Genomic DNA, 19,455 nt, shown 5'->3' with positions numbered 1-19,455 from the left:
GCGCCCTGCTTGCCTGCTTCTTTTCGCTGCGGAAAGAAGCAGACCTCCGGAAAGAAGCAGACCTCCGTGCCCTGCTTGCCTGCTTCTTTTCGCTGCGGAAAGAAGCAGACCTCCGCGCCCTGCTTGCCTGCTTCTTTTCGCTGCGGAAAGAAGCAGACCTCCGCGCCCTGCTTGCCTGCTTCTTTTCGCTGCGGAAAGAAGCAGACCTCCGCGCCCTGCTTGCCTGCTTCTTTGCGCAGCGGAAAGAAGCAGACCTCTGTGCCCTGCTTGCCTGCTTCTTTGCGCAGCGGAAAGAAGCAGACCTCCGTGCCCTGCTTGCCTGCTTCTTTTCGCTGCGGAAAGAAGCAGACCTCCGCGCCCTGCTTGCCTGCTTCTTTGCGCAGCGGAAAGAAGCAGACCTCTGTGCCCTGCTTGCCTGCTTCTTTGCGCAGCGGAAAGAAGCAGACCTCCGTGCCCTGCTTGCCTGCTTCTTTTCGCTGCGGAAAGAAGCAGACCTCCGCGCCCTGCTTGCCTGCTTCTTTGCGCAGCGGAAAGAAGCAGACCTCCGTGCCCTGCTTGCCTGCTTCTTTGCGCAGCGGAAAGAAGCAGACCTCCGGAAAGAAGCAGACCTCCGTGCCCTGCTTGCCTGCTTCTTTTCGCTGAGGAAAGAAGCAGACCTCCGCGCCCTGCTTGCCTGCTTCTTTTCGCTGCGGAAAGAAGCAGACCTCCGCGCCCTGCTTGCCTGCTTCTTTGCGCAGCGGAAAGAAGCAGACCTCCGGAAAGAAGCAGACCTCCGTGCCCTGCTTGCCTGCTTCTTTTCGCTGCGGAAAGAAGCAGACCTCCGTGCCCTGCTTGCCTGCTTCTTTGCGCAGCGGAAAGAAGCAGACCTCCGGAAAGAAGCAGACCTCCGTGCCCTGCTTGCCTGCTTCTTTTCGCTGCGGAACAACTTTTTCAACAACTTTTTCCAGTTTTTGGGGGTGAAATTGGGGGTCTCGGCTTATACTCGAGTCGGCTTATACTCAAGTATATACGGTACTCCTTCAAAGTATGTATCAATTCCTATCTCTTTAACTTCACCACTGCAGGAAGGATGAATTGAGTTATCTGACCTTAATGACGTCATGAAAACAAAACCATTATACTTGATTTCAGGTCCCCAATCTGGCACTTTCCAGTTGTATTGAACTATAATAGCCATAAATCTCAGCTACTATAATTATGGTAGTTGTAGTGTGTATATACAGTTTTCCCCAATCTGGTGCCTTTCATTTGTGATGAAATTCAACTCCAATAATCCCAGCTGTGAACAATGTTGATGAAATCTGACACACTGGGTTACTACCTAATTGCTGTACAAGGCATATATTTTATAAATTAGGAAAATATCACACTCTTAATTAGGTACCAAAAGTATTTGTAAAGTTGTGTGAATTTGACAATCAAACCATTTACATCTTTTTTTTAAAAAAATGGTTAAGTAAAAATACATAGTTGTGGCAAGTTCTTAAAGAGATGGGAGTACCAGGCCATCTTATTTGTCTCTTGAGAAACCTATATGCGGGTCAAGAAGCAACAGTGAGAACTGGACACGGAACCACTGATTGGTTCAAAATTGGGAAAGGAGTCTGGCAAGGCTGTATACTGTCGCCCTTCCTATTTAACTTATATGCAGAGCACATCATGAGAAAGGCCGGGCTAGATGAATCAAAAGTTGGAATTAAGATTGCCAGGAGAAATATCAACAACCTAAGATATGCAGATGATACCACTCTAATGGCAGAAAGTGAAGAGGAACTAAAGAGCCTCTTGTTGCTGGTGAAGAAGGAGAGTGCAAAAGTTGCTTGAAACTAACATTAAGAAAACCAAGATCCTGGCATCCGGCCTTCTCAATTCCTGGCAAATAGATGGGGAAGAAATGGAGGTAGTGACCGATTTTATTTTCCTGGGCTCCAAGATCACTGCAGATTGGGATTAGAGCCAAGAAATTAAAAGATGCTTGCTCCTGGGGAGGAAAGCCATGGCATATCTAGACAGCACATTAAAAAGCAGAGACATCACCCTGTCAACAAAAGTGCGTAGTCAAGGCTATGGTCTTCCCAGTTGCAATGTATGGTAGTGAAAGTTGGACCATAAAAAAGGCTGAGCACCAAAGAATTGAGGCCTTTGAACTATGGTGCTGGAGAAGACTCCTGCGAGTCCCTTGGACTGCAAAGCATTCAAACCGGTCAGCCCTAGAGGAAATCAACCCTGACTGCTCTTTAGAAGGCCAGATCCTGAAGTTGAAACTCAAATACTTTGGCCACCTAATGAGAAGGAAGGACTCACTGGAGAAGAGCCTAATGCTGGGAAAGATTGAGGGCAATAGAAGAATGGGATGACAGAGAATGAGGTGGCTGGATGGAGTCACTGAAGCAGTAGGCATGAGCTTAAAGGGACTCCAGAAGATGGTAGAGGACAGGAAGGCCTGGAGGAATGTTGTCCATGGGGTCGCGATGGGTCGGACACAACTTCACAGCTAACAACAACAACAGCAACAAACGCTAAATGATTTGAAATCAATTGAAATTAAAGACCACTCTTCCTATATATAAAGTACCTATAATTTACACAAATTATAGAGCCCCTCTAGAGAATCTTATAACTTATCAGCTATAAGATAGAAGAAATTTTGGTTTTAGAATATTTAACATAATTTGTTTTCCATTTCCTGTTTTCATTACTATATTATTTATAATTAATTATTCCTGCCTCCTAATCTGCTATAACTGCCCAAGGTCACTGTACTAGTTAGGTGGTGTAGAAATTTAATAAATATTTTTTTATCTATACTAATACGGTGAAACATTTCGCCATGTGATGATCCTAGTATTTTGACAAAATATCTTTTAACACTCTGACATATTTTTGCATGTATATATCTTTTGTTATAATACTAGTCACAATTATGGGCAAAATAATAATAATAATAATAATAATAATAATAATAATAATAATAATAACAACAACAACAACAACAACAACAGCAGCAACAGCAACAGCAGCAACAACAACAACAATGGACTGGACTCAAGCAGAACTAAAAGCAATGGATAGAAAGACCAGAAAAATAATGACAATGAATCATGCCCTTCATCCACGCAGTGACATTGACATACTCTATCTACCAAGGCAAATAGGTGGACGTGGAATGCTGCAAGTACATCAGATGGTTGAAGAACAAAAAATGGCTTTGGAAGAATATCTGAAGGACAATGATGAAGATGCACTGAAATTAGTATATCACGAAGGCTTACTGACTACTAGAGAGACCAAACTGGCCTACAAGAAAGACCAAATGAAGAACAGAATAGAGGCATGGGAAGACAAAGCATTACATGGCCAGTACATTAAAAAAAATAGCTGGGAAAGCAGATAATAACAAGATCTGGCAATGGCTAAGAGCAGGAAAGTTGAAGAAAGAGACCGAGGGACTAATTCTGGCTGCACAAGACCAAGCCTTAAGGACAAATGCATACAAACTCAAAATTGAGAAGACAGCAACAGACGGTAAGTGCTGCCTATGCAAAGAAGCTGAAGAAACGGTGGACCACCTGGTAATCTGCTGCAAGAAGATCACACAGACTGACTACAAGCAGCAGCATGACAAAGTAGCAACAATGGTGCATTGGAAGATCTGCAAGAAATATCATTTGCCTGTAAAGAAGAACTGGTGGGATCATAAAATAGAGAAAGTCATAGAAAATGATAAAGTTATACTGCTCTGGGACTTCAGAATTCAAACAGACAAGCACCTGCAACATAACACGCCGGACTTAACAATTGTCGATAAGAAAGACAAAAAAGTCTGGATAGTGGACGTGGCAGTGCTTGGAGACAGTAGAATAGACGAGAAAGAACTGGAGAAGATAACAAAATACAAAGACCTACAAGTAGAAATAGAAAGACTGTGCCAAAGGCAAGCAAGGGTAGTACCAATAGTAATAGGTGCCTTGGGTGCAATCCCAAAGCAACTGGAACACCACTTGAACACCATTGGCATTGACAAATTCGCCATTAGTCAATTGCAAAAGGCAGCTTTACTAGGAATTGCTTCCATCCTGCAATGATATCAGTAATACCATCAAACATCCATATCTGCTTATCCCAGGTCCTTGGTAACGACTTGATAGGTAGACAAAAAATGCCATATCCAGTCTGAACATCTGGCTGACTGTGCAATTAATAATAATAATAATAATAATAATAATAATAATAATAATAATAATAATAATAATAATAGGAAAATGTGATAACAACTTGACATGGGCATGGCTTAAGATGGGAACCATCAAGAAAGAAACGGAAAGCTTAATACTGGCTGCTCAAGAACAAGCACTACAAACTAATGCCATGAAAGCAAAGATACAAAAATCTACTGACAATCCAAATTGCTGACTTTGCAATAACAAAGTTGAAACTGTTACACATTTAATATGTGAGTGCAGCAAAATCACACAAACTGATTACAAAGCTAGACATGACTTCCGAATACAGACAGATCACCATTTGGAACACAACACGCCAGATATCACAGTTGTAGAGAACCGAAGAGTACAGTTGATTGATATCGCTGTACCAGGAGATGCCAGAGTCAAAGAAAAAGAACTGGGGGAAATTACAAAATACCGCGACCTGGCCATCGAAACTGTGCGATTATGGATGAAACTTGTAACAGTGATACCCATTGTCATCAGGGCACTGGGAACTATGTCCAAAAACTTTGCAAAACACATCAAGAAATTGCAGCTTCCTGCAATAATTCCAGCAAAGCTACAAAAAACTACGCTACTTGGAACATCTTACATTTTAAGGAGATATCTGGTTGATACCTAGGATGCTGGCAGCAACCCGTGTCAACCATTAGTGCCAGTCAATTTGAGTGTTCAGTTGACTGATTTTCATGCTTTATGAATAAAAGTTTTATAATAATAATAATAATAATAATAATAATAATAATAATAATAATAATAATAATAATAACAGCAACAATAATAATAATGTTGGAAGGTACCTTTGAGGTCATCAAGTCCATCCCCCTGCTCAGGTAGGAAACCCTATACCATTTCAGACAAATGGCTGGCTGTCCAGTCTCTTCTTAAAAACTTCCAGTGTTGGAGCATTCACAGCTTCTGGAGGCAGGTTGTTCCACTGGTTAATTGTTCTTACTGTCAGGAAGTTTCTCCTTAGTTCCAGGTTGCTTCTCTCCTTGATTAGTTTCCACCTGTTGCTTCTTGTCCTGCCTTCAGGTGCTTTGGAGAATAGCTTGACTTCTTTGTAGCAGCCCCTGAGATATTGGAACACTACTATCATGTCACCCCTCACCCTTCTCTTCATTAAACTAGACATACCCAATTTCAGCAACCGTTCCTTATATGTTTTAGCCTCCAGTCCCCTAATCATCTTTGTTGCTATTCTCTGTACTCTTTCTAGAGTCTCGACATCTTTTTTACATCGTGGTGACCAAAACTGGATGCAGTATTCCAGGTGTGGCCTTATCAAGGCATTGTAAAGTGGTATTAGTACTTCATGTGATCTTGATTCTATCCCTCTGTTAATGCAGCCTAGCACTGTGTTGGCTTTTTTGGCAGCTGCAGCACACTGCTGGCTCATATTTAAGTGATTGTCCACTAGGACTCCGAGATCTCTTTCACAGTTACTACTATCGAGCAAGGTACCACCTATACTATACCTGTACATTTGTTTTTTTCTTACCTAAATGTAGAACCTCACTTTTTTCACCATTGAATTTCATTTTGTTAGATAGTGCCCAGTGTTCAAGTCTGTCCAGATCCTCCTGTATCTTAAGCCTGTGTTCTGGAGTGTTGGCAATTCCTGCCAGCTTGGTGTTGTCTGCAAATTTGATGAGTTCCCCATCTATCCCTTCATCCAAATCGTTGATGAAGATGTTGAAGAGCACTGTGTCTTGAACAGAGCCCTGGGGCACCCCACTACATACTTCCCTCCATGTAGATGCAGTTTCATTGAGGACCATACGCTGAGTATGGCCGGTCAGCCAGCTACAAATCCATCTGGGGGTGATGGTGTCTAACCCACATTTTCCTATCTTATCAAGTAGTAGGTTGTGATCTACTAATGCCTTACTGAAGTCCAATTAAATTATATCCACAGCATTCCTCTGGCCCACTAATTTTGTCACTTGGTCAAAGAATGCAATAAGGTTTGTCTGACATGATCTGTTTTTGACAAACACATGTTGGCTTTTAGTAATGACTTTGTTTGCCTAGGTGTTCACTGATTCGTTGTTTGATTATCTTTTCCAGAATCTTCCCAGGTATTGAGGTCAGGCTGATAGGATTTATAGTATTGCTAAGAAAATGAACATCTGTAAATGTGACCTTTATGTTTTATTATTCCTTCAGAGTTTCCTTTATTTGTATTTTGCAGCAAAATTGTTAAGAGTTCTGTGTAACTTTGAAGGCAAACCAATTCTTTATCACATAAAATTTTGAAGACCTTACTCATTCTAAGCTAAAACTCAGGAAACTTTATATGATGGAATAAAATTGATTTTTTTTTACTGTGTCCCAAGACTTTTATAAAGGTTTTTGTTGCCACTGTTGTTTTTCTGAAGATATCACATTAAATTGTTTTCCTGGATTTTTAAAAGATGGGTAAAATTATTTATTTAGTCATTAGTTATTTATATATAATTTAATTTGCTCTCCATAGAAAAATATTAGTTTTGTATACTATATTTTAAGAGTGTAATATATCATGATTCTTAAATTACATAAAATATATTAATAGTTGGATGACTTTTTTTTAAAGCACAACCTATGTTTCCGTAGCACAGACACCCAGTGAATGATTGGCAGGTTCTTGATATATAATTCAAAATTAATGTAGAAGTCGAACACTGAATTATATCTGGAAATGATAAAAATGGATTTGCATTCCAGTGTTAATGCACACATTACGATAATTATAGGAGATTCATATATAGTTGGAATGAGCATCTACTATTAAGATAATGTACATTTCCTACTTTAGTTATGTAAGAAAACATTAAAATATAGCTACCACAGGCAACAGATTTTGAGCACCATTAAAGGGCAGGGACGCGGTGGCTCAGTGGGTTAAGACGCTGAGCTTGTCGATCAGAAGATCGGCAGTTTGGCGGGTCGAATCCTGAGAGCCGCATAACAGAGTCAGCGCCTGTTACTTGTCCCAGCTTCTGCCAACCTAGCAGTTCGAAAGCACGTAAAAATGCAAGTAGAAAAATAGGGACCACTATGGTGGGAAGGTAACAGCGTTCCATGCGCCTTTGGCGTCTAGTCATGGAGACGTCTTTGGACAAGCGCTGGCTCTTCGGCTTTGAAACGGAGATGAGCACCGGCACCTAGAGTCGGGCAATAAATTATAATGAAGTTGTCATTATTATTCTTTTAATGTACTTGCTTCTTTATGTCCAAAATGTTGATTAATGGCAGACCTGGATATCTGATCTTCCTGTTGAATTTAGCATTTGAATAAACAAAATAGTTTTAGATGTACAAATATACTATTTCACATTACTAAAGCATATAAAGAGAATGGATACCAAAGATTTAATAGTATTTGAAAATTCTGATGACCATTTTCGCTTTGGATAACATGCTAAACCACAAACATGATTAAAGAGCTTGAGTATATTATGGGTTAAAACGACAAAGCACTCTTATTAATATGCTCTGCAGCTTTGACTTGTGCAAACACTGCTTTTTACTATTGTACGCATATCTGCTCTTAGGGTTGAAAAGCCTGTTAGTAGCTCTGGTTCCCTTTGTCCTCTGATATCACTGATTATTAATATATTTCACTTTCAATTGCCAGTCAGCAGCTACACATCGCTGATTCATCCTGCCTCTTTACAGTACATACCAGCGGAAATAGGAAAGGAATTCTTGAGATAACATATCTCAGATGGAGGCATGCAGCACTCAAGGTCTCTATAGGCATTCAACCTGAACTCATGAGGCTTAAATATGTGTTCAAGCTTCATACCTGGTATCTTTTCACATTCGTGTCTTCTAGAAAACATTGTGCAAAATTTCGCAGGGGAGATATTTTACACATTTTCTTGTGGGTAGCAACCGTGATAAGGAAGAACTCCTAGTCACTAAAAGACTTGCAATCACCAATAGATAAGCTAATGGAGATGAGTATACCACCATTTTATCTCAAACTCTACATGGCTTTTTAAACAGCTTTATTAAAGTTAAGTATCCTGCTCAGATTTGGACTAGCCTCTATTTCCGGTTAAAACAAAACAGAATTTTAAATGAAACTTTATTGATTTTCAATTATGGTTTATGTTATCAAAACAAAAAAAACCAAAACATATTACAATGTTGGATAATATCCATACTTTAAGTCATGGGTGTCAAACTCACCATGTCACGTGTTGTGATGTATCATGACTTTTTTCGCATATCTGGAGCTGGGGTGGGCGCAGCCTCCATATGATGCAAACAGCCCATGGGACAGCGATTTGACACGCCTGCTCTAAGTCAATGAGTTTTAATCTTTGCCTAACCAGAACTGATGTTAGCTATCATCAAGATTCAGTTTAAACATAATCTGGATTATTTCATTTTTAGCCTGTTTGGTTATTGCCCTCCCATTACATTTTTTTTAAAAAAAATTAGACTTAAGGAAATTGTAGGGCAAGAACATTAGACTTTGTGTCTAACCTGCTTAAAATTTAAATTAACAATTTAAATTTTCCAGCATTGCCTTTTTTTAGTAAAAATCAACCTAAAATATTATCATTGGTGCATTCAGGAAAAGCAAATAGACCAGCTGCAGTGCTTTTAAAATATGAGCACAAATGAGAGGTCTCAGTTCAAGGAAGTGATCAACTAGAGATAATATCATATGGGTAGGAATAATGGAGAATTTAGAGTAGGGGTGTCAAACTGGCAGCCTGCTGGCTAGATGTGTCACGTATAGGCCATGGCTACCCCTGGCTCCGCAAAGGCAAAAAATGTTGCAATACGTCACAATATATCATGTGAGGTGATCGAGTTTGACACCCGTGATTTAGAGGATGAGATAGGCTGGTGAATATGTTTGCTAATTCTAGCTGCTTTCTTTAAATATGGATTATAGCTATGTAATGTTTTATACATTACAACTACAATTCTCTATAAAGATTCCCTGGGAATTCATCTCACTGGGTGTGTTTGTACAGAATGTTAAACCAAATTTAACCATGGTTTACTGCATTAACCAATTTGCCAGGGTGTATCAAACACACTGAAGCATGAACTAACCACAGTACTACTGTGGTTGCCTCTAAATTCTCAACCATTGCAGGAAAGGCATGCAGAAAAGTCTTATTTTTTTGTTGTCATCTAATGGTTGTCCAGAGTTCCACAGCTGTAATCTGATAAAACCTAAACTTAACTGACCTGATTTGGTGAGTACACTGAACTGTAAACCAAGCACATTTTAACCATGCATATTATGCAAACCCAGCTATCTAATTGGATTCAAATTCTGATATATAATCCTCTGGTGGCTGATCTTAATTCCTCCATGGTTCTTTGATTTTATTCTTGCAGGCAATTCAGTATGCATGTAAGGGGGATGTCAAGCTACAAACCCTATGGTGTTTAGAACCGCTACATACTTCTAACTTGCCAACAGTGCGGGAGGGAGAGAGGAGAATTTTGAATCCATAGGTGTCCTTCTCAGTGTGAGAGCCGGAGCTGTTGAAGAGTTATTTTGGCAAACCAAAGTTTCTTCTCATAATAATTACTGAACAATCTATTAGACTATGTGACCCGAACGTGTCAAGAGAGGGGAGGGAAAGTTCCATCCTTTTAATTAACTGCTTCCCGCCATTTCCTCAGAGCTAGCTTTCCTTTAAACCTGCCAGTTTATTTCTGATCAATAAAATATACATTAGAGCAGACATGTCAAACACAAGGCCCGGGGGCCAGATCCGGCCCGCAAAGTGGTTTCATGTGGCCCGCGAAGCCATCCTGGAAACAGTGAGGGAACAGCCCCCACTGCCTTGGCCCTGGCCCAGAGACCCTCCTTCTGCCAGAGACCCTCAGATCTGTCCCACTCCTGCCCAGGGCCCCATAGGCACCCTTGATGCGAACAATGTAGAGCTGGCCACACCCACCCAGTAGGCCATACGCACTCTAGCCACGCCAACCCAGGCCATACCCACCCGGGCCCGAGGGCAACCGCAATGCTGATGCGGCCCTCAATGAAATTGAGTTTGACACCCCTGCATTAGAGAATGCAGTGGCTCTGGTGTTTTGCTTTGGTTGGGCTTTTCAGTTGGAGGTTGACAGGGGAATTAGAATATAATTCAGCTCTGAGCTACATACATTTTTCCATTCTTTACAATATCCCACAGCAATAACTTAATATGCCTTTTTCAACTGCTACAGAGAGTTGAGGGATCCATTTGAAATGTTGAGAATTAGAATTAGAATAACAGAGTTGGAAGGGACCTTGTAGGTAATCTAGTCCAACCCCCCACCCAAGCAGGAAACTCTACACCATTTCTGATAGACTGCAGTCCAGTCTCTTCTTGAAAGCTTCCAGTGATGAAGGTCCCACAACATCTGGAGACAAACTGCTCCATTGGTTGATTGGTTTGGATGGAGTGGGGAGTCAGAAAAGGATCCCCCCCCCATTGGACATAAACAACACTGTGAGTAAAGCTGCACTCGTGATATAACCACCTCAATTTGGGAGGTGTCCCTCTCTTCCAGCACCACAATCTAATTCAGTAAAAAATCCTTTGAGTCTTCTTTGTAGATTTTAGAGACAGCTGAAAGGACTGCTTGGGATGAGCAAACCAGAAAGCTTAGATAAGTACTTTACAAACATTCTCTTCTATTAAATGAATGATTGGTTTCCTTTCAACAGAAACTAGAATTTGAAGTTCAGTGCTTCTTGAAAGCTCCAGATTACAGAAGGATGACTTAATAGTTTGACAATGGACAGTACTTTATAGCATTCCTTTTAATTTATTATAACAAAAGCAATAAATAAACAGTTTAAGTCTTCAATTCCTTCAATTCCTATTGGACTTATATCATTGTGAATGTACAGCACTCATCAAAACCGTATTAAAGCTTTTATAGCCTAGTCCAAATAAAGACACATTATCTTCCTTTTAACGTAACTGTACTTCTTTGATTTTTCTGGGAAATACAAGATATGACATAAAATAATGTGGACAGAGGATCTAAATTTATTGTAGCTGATATAAATGTAGGCTAAGTAAACTTACCTATTCTGATCAATACATAGTGTTTCATTTGTAAAGCTATGAATGATACTTTAGTAGCAAAGTCTAATTGAGAAGTGCAGTGCTTGTTTGACAAACTCCTTTTCAACACTGGATTTTCCGTTAACAGAACTGAATGTGCAAAAAATCCTCTCTCATCTTTTTGTCTATGATAGCAATAGCACTTAGACTTATACACTACCCTAAACTGCTTTACAGCATTCTCTAAATCAGACATGTCAAACTTGCAACATCATGTGATGTTGTGAGACGTATCAGAGCTTTTTCCCCATTGTCAGCAATGGAGTGGGCGCGGTTTTGTTGTGACGCATCTGGCCCTGCTCTAAGTGATTTACAGAGTCAACATATTGCCCCCAACAGTCTGAGTCCTCATTTTACCAACTTTGGAAGGATGGAAAGCTGAGTTAACCTTGAGCCTGTCAGGATCTAACTCCAGGCTGTGGGCAGAGTTAGTCTGCAATACTGCATTCTAACCACTGAGCCACCAGTGCCATGTATTTCTTGACCACTGTGGGGAAACGGAGTTTATTCGTGTTGTATAACATATTTCAAGTTTATACTGTTTGGGGAAATAATAAATTTACTTTAGATCCATAACTCATATTCAAAAATTTGTATATTGAGATTGTATACTGAGGCTTGATTTTTTGAATGATATTCTGATCTCATTTATGCTTATCTGTCCTTTGAAGCATCTTAGATGAAGGAGGGAAAGCTATATTCTGTCTCCTACCAAGTCAAATTGATCACGAAGGATAAATTGATCATGAATAATTAAAGTTTTATTTAAGAATATCATTATATGTACAGATAATATAAGATATAAACTTTTTTAAAAGCAGTACTTAAAATTTAACAAAATTCCTTATTGATAGTTAAATATAGATCGACTATTCAATTCATCAAAGGGATTTTTAAAAGGTATGCTATCTTTTTTCTTTTTTCATCTGTTTTACTCTGCCCAACTATCACCTGCTTCTTTTCTTGCTTCTACTCTCCCAATTGTATTGTCACTAATTATCACACAATTATTGTATTGTCATAATTATCACTAATTATTTATCTGATAGGGAAGTGGCCAGTTAGCTTTTTCATCTCATTCTAGCAGAATTTTTTTTTATCGTAAACACATTAAAACATTATATGGTTGGTGTTATTGAGATTTAAATTATATGGCTTTTTCTTTCAGTGTTGCAATTGTATCTTAATATTTTATATGACTTGGATGGCTTACAAACAATTATATACACTTATATAACAATTAAAAAGCAAGAACCTATTTATTTATTTATTTATTTATTTATTTATTTATTTATTTATTTATTATTTATTTATTATATCCACCCATCTCAAAAAAAGCATTCTACGCCTTTTATCAAAACAATCAGTACAGTCACTTCACTCACTCTACCACACTCCTTTTGACCATTAGCAAAACTTGTCATCAGAGCCTTGCAAAAAGCCAGCAAGATTGCGCCAATTTGATCTTCTGATGATGTTCCACAGACTGGGTGCCATGGTGAAAAAGGTTATCTTCCATGGATGGCTTTATAGATCATTACCAGCACAGTAATGATCTATTCTATATAATATAATGGACTAGCTCACAAAGATGACATATAGCCCTTTTAGGTTACATACAGCCTTAAGCATTAAAAATCCCTTTCAAGTACTATCCTGACATCCTTAAAATAACTTGTAAAGTAGGCCAGATTGGGAAGAATGAGAAGTGAGGTTAATTTAAGAGGATTTAACATTGGTGTCTACCATACACCCCAAAATCTACTTTTCAAATAGTATTTCCAAGAGGAAAAAATCCTTGGGAAAAATATGAAAACTCTCCTCACTGAGTTCCTGATTCTGGAAGACAAATCATAAACAGATAAAAAGGAACAAACAGTGATTTGAATAGCTTGGATTAGAATGCAAGGAAAGAAAATTAAGCTGTTAACTGTAATGAGGATTTCCTGTATGGTCTTTGTCCTCTGATTCATTGCTTATCTTAAGGTGGGGTTGGGTAGGAATAATATGTATTTAAGTGTCAAAACTATTCTAAGGATAAAAGTCCATTAATCCCTGAGATGCTGGAATGAGAGTTTCTGTTAACTATTTAGTGGAAACCATATCTGAGATGAAAATTTATGATATTGTCTGATTAAACATTCAAATACAACGTCTAAAAATCGAAGTGGTGTAAAAATGCTACATTCTGAACTGATGAATTGTAGCAAACATGAAGTCACAACAGTACAATTGTTAATTTCATTCTCAAAAAAAAAACATGGTATTTCTCCTGCATTCTAATTTTGGTGCTTATTCAAAGATTTGATATCTTTCTGGAAGTCTTCATAACTTTAAAGCACCAATTGTGTCCATTTATAGTATTGCCCCAATTATGCCATTCTGCTCTCATGAAAGAAATGCCTAAATAGAAAAATAAATTCAGTTTGTTTCAGTACAGACTAATAGAAAAGTTTGACTTAGATTGAAGATGATTTGTATAATAAATATATTTTGCTTTTAAAAACTTGATACGGGTTACCTTTTTAATTAAGTTTCACTGGTATATGATATTTGCACTAAGAAAAGTACAAATTCTGGTAATTTAATAGCAATTTATTTCCTTGGCTTGGAAGGTAAAGCCACAATTTTTTAAAAAAATGATAATTATTTCTCTTGAGTTATACATGAAATTTCTAATACTAATTATAAATTGTATGTTATTTAGTGAAATAATATTACTTGTCTGGAGGACAATTAAAATCCTTATACTATGAAAAACAACCAACTTCTTGCCACTAAATAATTGGCATGGGGAGATCAGTACCGCCAGATATTCTCAGATATTATTTTCCATAATCTGCTTCCAGAGTTTGGACAAATCCAACAGAACAGCATGGGACATGCTGCTAGTAGTTAAATGGGAGGAGGAAAAATGTTTACAGTAAACTATTACTATTTAGAGAAAGAAGACCTTTCCAACTGATTCGGCAACCGGAAAAAGGAAAAGAACCACTCAGAACCGGTTCCGTCACACAAACAAAAAAGTGGGAGCCGCAAAAAGTGCGCGCGTGTGCATCCACTCACGCGCATGCGCAAAAAACATTTTGCACATGCGTAAAATGGGAGGCACCTGCGCGGCGACGGGTCTCCCCTTTGGAGAGGTGCGCGCCGTCCCGTCTGGAGACCTGCCACGTTCGTCAAACGGGGCCAGGCCGGCGCACGGAGGGGGGAGGGGGCGACGGGGGCTTTTGTCCTAAGAGCAGCGGCTTTTAAAAGTGGGAGGGTTGGAGTGCCGCAGGCAGGTCCGGAGAGGCTGGGGACGAAGCCCCGCTTGCCTGGAGGGGGGGCAGAGAAGCGAGTTTCTGCAGCCCACCTTCGGCGGCTCCCGCCCTTTGTTCAGGCGCCAGCATCCCAAAGAAGCCCGGCCAGGAAGCCCGCCCCCTGCCCGCTTTTCCGGAGGGGGGCAGAAGGAGGGAGCATGTCCCTCCCTTCTTTGTCTGCTCCACGGCTGCCCTGCGGGAGGGGAACAATGCCTCGCGTGCCCAGCCTGGCCCCTGGCCCCGGCGCAGGGGGCGAGAGAGGCGGCGTTTGGGCTAGGCCAGAGGACGAAGCCGGACCGTGCGAGCTGCGCTCCCCCCTCCCTCCGAGCAGAAACCCGGTCCTTGCCGCTCCCGAGGATCTGCGAGGCTGGGGGAGCCGCCCTTCCCCTTGTTTGCCCCGGCGGACACTCCTGGCGCTGCTGCTAACGAGTGCGATTCCAGCCGGAGGCGTCAGAAAGCCGCCGCAGTCCTTGGGAGAGGTGCGCACGCACTCTCCAAACCGCCGCCATCCCGTTTGCACAGCTGCCGTGTTTGTCAATGTTTGACGAACGCGGCAGGTCTCTGGGCTTCCTTCGGGGGGGCCTTTCATTCCTGTACAAGGGGGAAGGGGAACTCTCTGTGCTTTTTGTGTGTGTGTGTGTGTGTGTGTGTGTGTGTGTGTGTATGTAAAGCACGAGAGAGGGAGGAAGAGGGGGGGGAAAGCGAGATCTCAAGCCCCGATGTTTCTTGCCTTCCACTGCCGGAGGCCGCCCTGCATTCTTAGCATTCCTAGGCTGTGACTCCGAGGTCATCGTCACCGTCTCCGCTGAGCAGCACCGCTTGGAAGAGAAAGGGAGCAGGACAGGCACGCTCGCCCCAGTGGAGTGGCTGGCCCTCGTTTTAGTAGCGAGATAGTAATTGCTCCCCTCCGCCCCCCCAATGCTCCTGGTTCTCCCGTTCGCCCGCCGCCCCGCTTTCCTTCCTGAATTTTGCGCTTCCTTACCCAACTCCAAACTTTCTCTAGCGCCCCTGTGCTTTAGGAGGGGGAACCAAAGGTGGAGCCGTTTCTCTCTCTCTCCCCCCCCGCTTTTGCTGCTCCCCCACCCAACCAGTATCCCGCTTCTCCTTCCTCGGCAGCTTTGCAGATGGGCCACACACACACACACACACACACACGCACACACAAAAGCACAGAGAGTTCCCCTTCCCCCTTGTACAGGAATGAAAGGCCCCCCGAAGGAAGCCCGGCCTCTTCACCGCACCGATCCGCTAAGGAGGTTCTTTCAAGCGGGAGACGGGCAGAGCAAGATAGCCGAAGAAGAGACTCCTCAGACGGCGCCGTCTTTTTCTTCCCCTCCAGCTGCTGGCTCTGAGCCCCAGCTTGCGGGTCTGCCTGGCGGCTTTGCGCGAAGCTTGCCGGGGTCGTTTTGAGATTTACACATGTTCTTGGGGAGAAAGGGGTACCTGACCTATTCCCCCCCATTGAACGAGCCAGGGGAGGGCAAGAGCCTCTGCGGGCAGGGAGGGAGGAGCGGCGAGAAAGGGACGTTTGGGGTCTCTCGCCAAGGGGTGTAAGCCGAGGAACCCTGAAAATCGGTTTGAGTAGAAAAGGAGGAGCTTTGGCAGGGAGGGAAGTGAGGTTGGAAAAGCAGGCTGGGCGAAGAAAGGGAGAGGAGGCGGCAGCTTTGCAGATGGGCCGCGGCAGCTTTCCCAAGAAGCGGCGCCGCTGCCCGTTCGCGCGGAGGTACGTGCGCACCTCTCCAAAGGTTTGGGGAGGTGCGCGCGGACCTATGGTCATTCGGAGAGGTGCGCGCGCACCTCTCAGAATGGGCAGCAGTGCTGCTTCTTGGGAAAGCTGCCGCGGCCCGTCTGCAAAGCTGCCGCTTTCGGTAGCTTTGCAGACGGGCCGCAGCAGCTTTCTCAAAGAGCGGCGCCGCTGCCCGTTCGCACGGAGGTACGCGTGCACCTCTCCAAAGGTTTGGGGAGGTGCGCGCGCACCTCCGCCCGTTCGGAGAGGTGCGCGCGCACCTCTCCAAACGGGCGGTGCCACTCTCCATTTGGAGAGGTGCACGCGCACCACTGCCCGTTCGAAGAGGTGCGCGCGCACCAGGTGGCTGGGAGCCGCAGGAGACGGCTCAAAGAGCCGCATGCGGCTCCGGAGCCGCGGGTTGCCGACCCGTGGTCTACATTATGCATCCATAATTTTAAAGCCTATCAACGACATTTATGAGCAATTGCCATCATGTGATATCTGTTAGAATTTTGCCTATATTCTGGACACCAAACTTTTTTTGTAACTTCCATGAGCAGTTTTCTAACACAGGAAATGCCAGGGGAGGAAGCCTACATTTGAAACGAAAGGGACATTGTAGTTAGTTAATTCACTCTGGTTTAATACAGTATCAGAGTTACACAGGTTGGGCATCTGCACATATTATATAAAATATACAAATTAAATATTTTCTTGATACTGTGCAGGTTAGATAAAAAGTTTAGGCTATGATATGTGTTTGGTTTCTTAACATGTTGCATCATCCCAGACAATTGTGGTTTATTCAGCAATGTCTGAACTATCACAACTAAGTGTGTGCAAAACAATCAGTACAATTAATCCTCATTTTCTGACTACTGTTTTTTTTTAAAATCCCATTTATATCCCGCCCTTCTCTGAAGACTCAGGGCGGCTTACAATCTAAAGCACAAATCAATGTGCTTCCAATTTATTTTATTTATTTATCAAATTTATATGTCACTCTTCTCGCAATGCAAGGCAACATTGAGCGGTTTATAACATATGACTATTCAAAGTTACAATAGCACTGAAAAATTAGATTTATGACTGATCCTCAAAGTTGTGGCCTTGCCGCATCTCCATGGTTATGTGATGATGAATTGGGCACTTGACAACTACAATGCCATGGTCAATGACCACTACAGTGTCATACTTAATGACCATAAATGATTTGCTTCACAGCCACACCTGGAATTGATATATGTCAGCATTGTTATGTGACATTTCACTTTAAATATGGGTCATTTAGCGATGGAGTTGTCAATCCTAATTGTAAGTAATGATTAACTGTACAGGTAGTTTTTGACTTACAACAGTTCATTTACTGATCATTCAAAGTTACGATGACACTGAAAAAGTGACTTATGACATTTTTTTACCCTTACAACTGTTGCAGCATCCCCATAGATCCCCGGATTACCTACGGGAGCACCTACTGCCAGCGTCAACTTCCCTCCGTCCTATACGCTCCCACAGAGAGGGCCTCCTCAGGGTACCACCGGTCAGAGAATGTCGACTGGTGACCCCCAGGGGGAGAGCATTCTCGGTGGGTGCACCAGTCCTTTGGAACCGCTTACCGGCTGAACTACGGATGGCCCCCGACCTTCGCTCCTTCCGGCGTGATCTAAAAACTTATCTATTTGAACAAGCCAGCCTGGTCTGATGGGTTTGGGGTTTTAACATTATTTTTAACTAACTTACTACATTGGGCACAATCATTTAACTTTAAATCTTGTATCCTGTGTTCTTATTTTATTGCCCTGTACACCGCCCTGAGTCCTTCGGGAGAAGGGCGGTATATAAATCAAATAAATAAAAATAAATAAATAGTCACATGATCAAAATTTAGACATTTGGAAGTAGCTCATATTTATGACGTTTGCAATGTCCCAGGGTCATGTGCTCACCTTTTGCAAACTTCTGACAAGCAAAGGCAATGGGGAAGCCAGATTCACTTAGCGACTGTGTTACTAACTTAATTGCAGTGACTCACTTAACCACTGTGGCAAGAAAGGTCATAAAATGGGGAGAAATTCACTTAACAAATGTCTCACTTAGCAACAGAAATTTTGGTCTCAGTTGTCCTTGTAAGTCGAAGACTACTTGTATAAAGAACACCGTTTTTACAACCAGCAGCCTCCAACCAAAAATGTAGGTGACTGGTTCCGTTAGGTTTACTTCCAAATGAGCCACAACTTCCTGCGGACTTGTTTGAATTATCCTGAGGAAGCCGAAAGGAAGCTCTGCTATTCACTACAGGTAAAGAAGGCTCTCCTCTACCTGGCCCAGGTTACAGATAGAAGCCAGTTGAGGTAAATCTTCTGGAGTTGCTAAGCAACCATGAGGCACATGCTCTGGCCCACTGTGAACAGGCCCTTGGTACTGGGCCTATCCATTGGACTCAATGGCTGGCACAGCAGGGCAAACCAGAGCCAGCTGCGACTCTAGGAATGCCACAGTAAAAGGAGGTTGTGACCCACAGAGGGGTGGGTATTTCCAGTCCTTAAAACCCAAGGACTATATTTATTCTTTTCTCTTTCTGTTTCAGGCCCTGAACGTTTACCTATGTAGTTCTGTATTTTATAAATCGTGCAGAATGGCTGAGCCATTTTTAGAATGCCAGGGTTGTGCTGTAATTTTAAAGTGTGTATGTTAGCGGTAACATTTTTTATTACAAATGTTGTCATAGTTGTTTTATTTAGCCAGTTTCTCTTCATTGCTCAAATGTAGTAAACATTGAACATTGATCCATCTTATCTTTTTTAAAAAAATAAAAATAAAGGGGACACCATTCCTATGTCTTTGAAAACATAGGTTTTGGGGCCTGGTGATAAAATAACGGTGAGAGCTTAATTTATTATTAAGTATTTGTATGGCCATGAATAGACCCAACAAAGGAAAAAAGTAGTATCTGTATGTACTGCTAAGCTTGTAAGCCGCCCTGAGTCTTCGGAGAAGGGCGGGATATAAATGGAATTTAAAAATAAAAAAAAATAAAAATAAAATATCGCCTCTACTATATATACTATTCACATGTTTGAAAAATAATTGAATAAATGCAGTTT

General features: G+C 41.8%; 1 long non-coding RNA gene across 1 annotated transcript in view; it reads right to left on the bottom strand.

Annotated features, from left to right (window-relative positions):
- The window catches only part of LOC310643071, a 937,169-nt gene that overhangs the window by 687,042 nt on the left and 230,672 nt on the right, over positions 1-19,455 (bottom strand). The window lies entirely within an intron of this gene.

This window comes from Vipera ursinii (assembly GCF_947247035.1).
Source record: "Vipera ursinii genome assembly, chromosome: 7".
Lineage (NCBI taxonomy): Eukaryota > Metazoa > Chordata > Lepidosauria > Squamata > Viperidae > Vipera > Vipera ursinii.
This window is presented reverse-complemented; position numbering and strand designations above follow the sequence as displayed.